The following is a 9,379-nucleotide window of genomic DNA, read 5'->3' as shown; positions in this document are numbered from 1 at the left end:
GCTGACATCTTCACCAAAGGCCTACCATCACCACTATTTGACGATTTTCGAACTAGTCTCAATGTTCGTCCACCGAAGCTTTCGACTACGGGGGTGTATTAGACTATATATTTATTTGTATTCATTGTATCATTTTGTTCCTTATCTCTAGCCTAAAATATATGTTCAGTTGCTAATTGTATTTTGTATATATAGTAAACTACACATCAATAATAATGACTGAGAATCATATTGTTACAATTTGGTGTTAACTCGACAATTGACATGACACCAACAATATCAACTGTTAGCACGAATTGCCACCCAAACTCCTAATCAAACTTCCCTTCCATTCACAATATCAACTGTTATCATGGTCCACTCTATTGATGAAATGAGTATTACTGGAAATCATTATAAACATAAGAAATGCTTCAGATCTAGTTCAATCTCTCAAATAATGAATTACAAATTCATCAAAATGTAACTTCCAACTGATCTGCAGTTTATTCATGTAATTGCACAATTGTATGCTCGTTAGGGGTGACAACTTCTGGCACGGTAACATGATTTATACACGTCACAATTATCATTTTTATTGAATTTGCATCTTTTGTAATCAAATGGAATATACGGATAGCATAACACGACTATCACACTATAACCCAAATTGCTACCCCATTAGAAATCCTACACTAGAAATTAAGACTCGTCAAAAATTTATCTGCGCTATGATTTTACTTGCTACCTAGTCTTCTCTTCTGTACAATGTATGGGCTTATATGTTTAAATTCTGTTAGTTAGATTTGCTTACTGATATGAGCTTCTAATAATGAATTATTATTCAGCTACTTATGATTCAGCTACCTGAAGAAGAAAAAGAAAAAGGACATGACAATACCTATGATCTCAACTACTTATGATTCAGCTACTTGAAGAAGAAAAAGAAAAAGGACGTGGAACCAATATATTTTTGATAGTGATGGAACGAAGCAGAATTTCAGAGGTAATTAATTAATTGCTTTATTTTTTTCATAAGTAGAGGCATTTATGAAAAAAATAAGAAAACAACAAGTTACCTGCAAATATCCCATTTATGTTCAAAGATTTCCTCACATAATAAAAAATGGCCATCAGCAAATTAGAGGTCTCAGTGTTCCCTTTCCCAAGAGATTCTTCAAGCAATGATGAAGCATGCTTTGCTGTTTCTGATTGCGGAATTTCTGGAATTTTAGATACTTCCACTTTTTGCAATCTTCTGCTACTAAACAGTGGATTCAGCCATTGGAATGTGATTTGGCACAAATTCCAGCATTAGCCAAGCTAGTTAAATTGATTTCACAGTCTTTTACAAGCAAAGATTCTTCAATATCACTTTGCATCTTATGCTTTCATTATATTTTTTTGTAGCTTAGGATCCTATTTATACACGTTTTTGAAGCTGCTACATTAATAGAGAAGATATCCAGAATCAGTCAATTGTGAACCTGCATAATTTCAATACATGTTTTTTTATTTCAAAACAACACTCATCCATATACGAATGTTTAATAAGTAGAAACAATTTACGTATAGTTATTTTGAAAGAAAAATCAACTAATAACAACATTTGAACCAAACGAACGTCTCTAGAATTATTTGTTAAACATATTGTTTGAATGTAGCTTAGAATTCAGTAGCTTTGTTTCCTTGATAGAAGTAGAGATGAAAATCGTGTACACGATCCGACAACACAATACGGACCAATATGAATTTAGTGAGCTAGAGTTTTAATAAAAATATGTAATGGGTTGTTTTTAGGGATGTAAATGAGTCAAAATACTCATGAACGGTTCATGTTTGGCTCGATAAAAGTTTGATTCGGTTCAATTTACAAATTCATCAAAATGTAACTTCCAACTGATCTGCAGTGTATTCATGTAATTGCACAATTGTATGCTCGTTAGGGGTGACAACTTCTGCCACGGTAACATGATTTATACACGTCACAATTATCATTTTTATTGAATTTGCATCTTTTTTAATAAAATGGAATATACGGATAACATAACACGACTATCACACTATAACCCAAATTGCTACCCCATTAGAAATCCTACACTAGAAATTAAGCCTCATCAAAAATTTATCGGCACTATGATTTTACTTGCTACCTAGTCTTCTCTTCTGTACAATGTATGGGCTTATATGCTATGTTGCACGGAAACGGATACGAAAACTGAAACGGAAACGAGACTGGGAAACGTAATTTCTGAAAAACATAGAAACGGAAATGTGGGGGAAACGTGTAAATATTAAAAATATAGGGGCATATTTATAAATATTAAAAATATAATAATACATTAAATAAAACAAGATTGAAAAACAAGAAGAAGAAAGTCCAAGCTCAATCAAGATTCAAGAGATAATCTCTCTCTGCTACTGCATCATCCAGGAGAGTTCAGTATATTGATTACCAAAAAGTGACTTTTACGACACTTATAAACTTTTGTTCAGATTGTACCTAGTGCTTCAAGAAGCCTCAGGTCTTGCTTTACGGTATTAGACAGGTGACACTTTTTGAGAACCTGAGGAAACACATAGATTGAGTACATATAATCTCGAAACCTGCTTTGAAAGAAGATTTTGGATGCTTACCTCCCATATTTCTTGATCTGAGTGTTGCTACAAAGGATCAAGATTGGTTCTCACAGTTCCTTGAAACAATGTGGGATCTTGAGGGATTATAGCGAGCCTAGACCTTAAATCATGCAAACTGATTTTGGATATGTCCAGTCCATCAATAAAAATCTGTCCACTCGAAGGCTCAATGACCCGAAAAAGATCCTGAATCAAAGTAGACTTTCCACTTCTTGTTCTACCCACAACACCAATTTTCTTCCTTCCGGGGAAAGTGCAAGTTATGGACTTGAGAACCATTGAGACAGAAGGACAATACTGAACACACAGATTCACTAATTCGATTCTTCCATCACTTGGCCACTCGAGATTGGGCCTGGAATTTTCGATCACCAAGCGAGCTTCACTAGGTATGTTGGTGAATTAACGAACTCTTTCAACTGATATCATTTTGTTCTCAACGTCGCATAGGTTCCATATAACCCAAGCTTGAAGAACACTTAGGTTCAGACCATATGTAGCTGCTAGCCCTGCCAAGCCTGTTATTCCGTTTAGCACTCGTTAGTTTAACATCGACATTTAATGGAGTCTAAAGTGAAAATTCAATGTATTCGAGAAACTTACTGGGATCAATAGATGATATAGGCAGGCTAACCAAAATGGACAGAACTAGAAAGAACACGAAATTGAATAGAAAGTTGATTCGAACGCATAGCCATTCCATTGTGCCTATGTTGTGGAAGACAACACGCGAATAATCATCGATCAATTTCAAGTTTCTCATCAAGAAACGGTCTTCTTGATTGAAACAATGAATAGTTGGTGCCCCAACAATTGACTCGGAAAAGTGATGCAAGATAGGGGTGTTTCTTGTTCCAACCATCCTTGCTAATTCTCATACTGTTGTAATGTAATTGGTCTGTAAGAAATTTCGATCAAAGAATAATACACGGATAAGAAACTGTAATCCATATCTGCAATTCTGAGAAAACGTAATGCCAGAAGTGAGGGAATGTTATATTTTGAATGATTAGTTGTTCTTACTTGGTACCATATAGAAATTCCGATAACGATGAGAAAGAGTAGGACGACCTGCCAAGCAACATAAGACATTAGCATGATTATGCTTAGCAGCTGAATTAGCACAAAAGCCAGTCCAGCTGATCTGTAGAAAGGCAAAGAGTGTGACTATAGAAAGGCAAAGAGTGTGACTAATAGAAAGGCAAAGAGTGTGACCATAGAAAGGCAAAGAGTGTGATTAATAGAAAGGCAAAGAGAGTGTGACCATAGAAAGGCAAAGAGTGTGACTAATAGAAAGTCAAAGAGAGTGTGACCATTGAAAGGCAAAGAGTGTGACCATAGAAAGGCAAAGAGTGTGACTAATAGAAAGGCAAAGAGTGTGACCATAGAAAGAAAAAGTGCAAGCCCAATCAAGATTCCAGAGACAACCACGAAGGGGAAAGAAATATGTTTAAATTCTGCTAGTTAGCTTTGCCTACTGATATGAGCTTCTGATAATGAAGCCTGATCTCTCCTCCTACTTTAAGATAATCTCTCTCTCTTCGACGATCTCCTCAAGAATTCTGCAACCAGTTTCGAAAATATAGAAGAATTATCCTTGAGCAGCTGTATAGGAGAATCGAACTCGATCACCTTGCCTACATTCATAAACATAGAAGCAATTAGTTCAGATCGAGTATGCAATTTTGACAATATCTACTCATTCATGTTCTTCAGCTTACTTTCGTCGAGAACCAAAACCATGTCATTGTCGATAACTGTAGGTATTCGATGTGCTACAGTAATGACTGTGCATTTGCCTATTTCTTCTCTTATTGTAGCTTGAATGATGTTGTCTGTTGCTGTGTCAATAGAAGCTGTGGCCTCATCTAATACCAAGATTCTCTGCTTCTTTAGAAGAACTCGAGCTAGACAAACGAGCTGCCTTTGACCAACGCTCCAGTTTTCTCCATCTTCTGCTACTGCATCATCCAGGAGAGTTCAGTATTGATTACCAAAAAGTGACTTTTAGGACACTTACACACTTTTGTTCAGAATGTACCTGGTGCTTCAAGAAGCCTCAGGTCTTGCTTTACGGTATCAGACAAGCGACACTTTTTGAGAACCTGAGGAAACACATAGATTGAGTACATATAATCTCGAAACCCTGCTTTGAAAGAAGATTTTAGATGCTTACCTCCCATATTTCTTGATCTGAGTGTTGCTACAAAGGATCAAGATTGGTTCTCACAGTGCCTTGAAACAATGTGGGATCTTGAGGGATTATAGCGAGCCTAGACCTTAAATCATGCAAACTGATTTTGGATATGTCCAGTCCATCAATAAAAAACTGTCCACTCGAAGGCTCAATGACCCAAAAAAGAGCCTGAATCAAAGTACACTTTCCACTTCCTGTTCTACCCACAACAATTTTCTTCCCTCCGGTGAAAGTGCAAGTTATGGACTTGAGAACCATTGGGAGAGAAGGACAATACTGAACACACAGATTCACTAATTCGATTCTTCCATCACTTGGCCACTCGAGATTGGGCCTGGAATTTTCGATCATCAAGGGAGCTTCACTAGGTATGTTTGTGAATTTAAGAACTCTTTCAACTGATATCATTTTGTTCTCAACGTCGCATAGGTTCCATATAACCCAAGCCTGAAAAACATTTAGGTTCAGACCATATGTAGCTGCTAGCCCTGCCAAACCTGTTATTCCCTTTAGCACTTGTTAGTTTAACATCGACATTTAATGGAGTCTAAAGTGAAAATTCAATGTATTCGAGAAACTTACTGGGATCAATAGATGATCTAGGCAGGCTAACCAAGATGGTCAGAACTAGAAAGAACACGAAATTGAATAGAAAGTTGATTCGAACGCATAGCCATTCCATTGTGCCTATGTTGTGGAAGACAACACGCGAATAATCATCGATCAATTTCAAGTTTCTCATCAAGAAACGGTCTTCTTGATTGAAACAATGAATAGTTGGTGCCCCAACAATTGACTCGGAAAAGTGATGCAAGATAGGGGCCTTTCTTATTCCAACCATCCTTGCTATTTCTCTTACTGTTGTAATGTAATAGGTCTGTAAGAAATTTCGATAAAAGAATAATACACGGATAAGAAACTGTAATCCATATCTGCAATTCTGAGAAAACGTAATGCCAGAAGTGAGGGAATGTTATATTTTGAATGATTAGTTGTTCTTACTTGGTACCATATAGAAATTCCGATAACGATGAGAAAGAGTAGGAAGACCTGCCAAGCAACATGAGACATTAGCATGATTATGCTTAGTAGCTGAATTAGCGCAAAAGCCAGTCCAGATAATCTGTAGAAAGGCAAAGAGTGTGACCATAGAAAGGCAAAAAGTGTGACTAATAGAAATGAAAAGAGAGTGTGACCATAGAAAGACAAAGAGTGTGACTAATAGAAAGGCAAAGAGAGTGTGACCATAGAAAGGCAAATAGTGTGACTAATAGAAAGGCAAAGAGTGTGACCATAGAAAGGCAAAGAGTGTGACCATAGAAAGCAAAAGTGCAAGCCCAATCAAGATTCCAGAGACAACCACACAGGGGAAAGAAATATGTTTAAATTCTGCTAGTTAGCTTTGCATACTGATATGAGCTTCTGATAATGAAGCCTGATCTCTCTTCCTACTTTAAGATAATATCTCTCTCTTCGATGATCTCCTCAAGAATTCTGCAACCAGTTTCGAAAATATAAAAGAATTATCCTTGAGCAGCTGTATAGGTGAGTCAAACTCGATCACCTTGCCTAGATTCATAAACATAGAAGCAATTAGTTCAGATCGAGTATGCAATGTTGACAATATCTACTCATTCATGTTCTTCAGCTTACTTTCGTCGAGAACCAAAACCATGTCATTATCGATAACTGTAGGTATTCGATATGCTACATTAATGACTGTGCATTTGCCTATTTCTTCTCTTATTGTTGCTTGAATGATGTTGTCTGTTGCTGTGTCAATAGAAGCTGTGGCCTCATCTAATACCAAGATTATCTGCTTCTTCAGAAGAACTCGAGCTAGACAAATGATCTGACCAACGCTCCAGTTTTCTCCATCTTCTGCTACTGCATCATCCAGGAGAGTTCAGTATTGATTACCAAAAAGTGACTTTTAGGACACTTACAAACTTTTGTTCAGAATGTACCTGGTGCTTCAAGAAGCCTCATGCCTTGCTTTACGGTATCAGATAGGCGACACTTTTTGAGAACCTGAGGAAACACATAGATTGAGTACATATAATCTCGAAACCCTGCTTTGAAAGAAGATTTTGGATGCTTACCTCCCATATTTCTTGATTTGAGTGTTGCTGCAAAGGATCAAGATTGGTTCTCACAGTTCCTTGAAACAAAGTGGGATCTTGAGGGATTATAGCGAGCCTAGACCTCAAATCATGCAAACTGATTTTGGATATGTCCAGTCCATCAATAAAAATCTATCCACTCGAAGGCTCAATGACCCAAAAAAGAGCCTGAATCAAAGTAGACTTTCCACTTCCTGTTCTACCCACAACACCAATTTTCTTCCCTCTGGGGAAAGTGCAAGTTATGGACTTGAGAACCATTGGGAGAGAAGGACAATACTGAACACACAGATTCACTAATTCGATTCTTCCATCACTTGGCCACTCGAGATTGGGCCTGGAATTTTCGATCACCAAGGGAGCTTCACTAGGTATGTTGGTGAATTGAAGAACTCTTTCAACTGATATCATTTTGTTCTCAATGTCGCATAGGTTCCATATAACCCAAGCCTGAAGAACATTTAGGTTCAGACCATATGTAGCTGCTAGCCCTGCCAAGCATGTTATTCCGTTTAGCACTCGTTAGTTTAACATCGACATTTAATGGAGTCTAAAGTGAAAATTCAATGTATTCGAGAAACTTACTGGGATCAATAGATGATCTAGACAGGCTAACCAAGATGGTCAGAACTAGAAAGAACACGAAATTGAATAGAAAGTTGATTCGAACGCATAGCCTTTCCATTGTGCCTATGTTGTGGAAGACAACACGCGAATAATCATTGATCAATTTCAAGTTTCTCATCAAGAAACGGTCTTCTTGATTGAAACAATGAATAGTTGGTGCCCCAACAATTGACTCAGAAAAGTGATGCAAGATAGGGGCCTTTCTTGTTCCAACCATCCTTGCTAATTCTCTTGCTGTTGTAATGCCAGAAGTGAGGGAATGTTATATTTTGAATGATTAGTTGTTCTTACTTGGTACCATATAGAAATTTTGATAACGATGAGAAAGAGTAGGAAGACCTGCCAAGCAACATGAGACATCAGTATGATTATGCTTAGTAGCTGAATTAGCACAAAAGCCAGTCCAGCTAATCTGTAGAAAGGCAAAGAGTGTGACCATAGAAAGGCAAAGAGTGTGACTAATAGAAAGGCAAAGAGAGTGTGATCATAGAAAGGCAAAGAGTGTGACTAATAGAAAGGCAAAGAGAGTGTGACCATAGAAAGGCAAAGAGTGTGCCTAATAGAAAGGCAAAGAGTGTGACCATAGAAAGGCAAAGAGTGTGACTAATAGAAAGGAAAAGAGTGTGACCATAGAAAGCAAAAGTGCAAGCCCAATCAAGATTCCAGAGACAACCACACAGGGGAAAGAAATATGTTTAAATTCTGCTAGTTAGCTTTGCCTACTGATATTAGCTTCTGATAATGAAGCCTGATCTCTCCTCCTACTTTAAGATAATCTCTCTCTCTTCGACAATCTCCTCAAGAATTCTGCAACCAGTTTCGAAAATATAGAAGAATTATCCTTGAGCAGCTGTATAGGAGAGTCGAACTCGATCACATTGCCTACATTCATAAACATAGAAGCAATTAGTTCAGATCGAGTATGCAATTTTGACAATATCTACTCATTCCTGTTCTTCAGCTTACTTTCATCGAGAACCAAAACCATGTCATTGTCGATAACTGTAGGTATTCGATGCACTACAGTAATGACTGTGCATTTGCCTATTTCTTCTCTTATTGTTGCTTGAATGATGTTGTCTGTTGTTGTGTCAATAGAAGCTGTGGCCTCATCTAATACCAAGATTCTCCACTTCTTTAGAAGAATTCGAGCTAGACAAATGAGCTGCCTCTGACCAACGCTCCAGTTTTCTCCATCTTCTGCTACTGCATCATCCAGGAGAGTTCAGTATTAATTACCAAAAAGTGACTTTTAGGACACTTACAAACTTTTGTTCAGAATGTACCTGGTGCTTCAAGAAGCCTCAGGTCTTGCTTTACGGATCAGACAGGCGACACTTTTTGAGAACCTGAGGAAACACATAGATTGAGTACATATAATCTCGAAACCCTGCTTTGAAAGAAGATTTTGGATGCTTACCTCCCATATTTCTTAATCTGAGTGTTGCTGCAAAGGATCAAGATTGGTTCTCACAGTTCTTTGAAACAATGTAGGATCTTGAGGGATTATAGCGAGTCTAGACCTCAAATCATGCAAACTGATTTGGGATATGTCCAGTCCATCAATAAAAATCTGTCCACTCGAAGGCTCAATGACCCAAAAAAGAGCCTGAATCAAAGTAGACTTTCCACTTCCTATTCTGCCCACAACACCAATTTTCTTCCCTCCGGGGAAAGTGCAAGTTATGGACTTGAGAACCATTGGGAGAGAAGGACAATACTGAACACACAGATTCACTAATTCGATTCTTCCATCACTTGGCCACTCGAGATTGGGCCTGGAATTTTCGATCACCAAGGGAGCTTCACTAGG

The 9,379-nt window shown here is 37.7% G+C and overlaps 1 pseudogene; it reads right to left on the bottom strand.

The window, feature by feature from the left end:
• Window positions 1–838: 838 nt before the first annotated feature.
• Window positions 839–9,379, bottom strand: part of LOC136208191 (putative ABC transporter C family member 15) — a 32,299-nt pseudogene continuing 23,758 nt past the window's right edge.

This window comes from Euphorbia lathyris, chromosome 10 (assembly GCF_963576675.1).
Source record: "Euphorbia lathyris chromosome 10, ddEupLath1.1, whole genome shotgun sequence".
In the NCBI taxonomy this organism is placed as follows: domain Eukaryota; kingdom Viridiplantae; phylum Streptophyta; class Magnoliopsida; order Malpighiales; family Euphorbiaceae; genus Euphorbia; species Euphorbia lathyris.
This window is presented reverse-complemented; position numbering and strand designations above follow the sequence as displayed.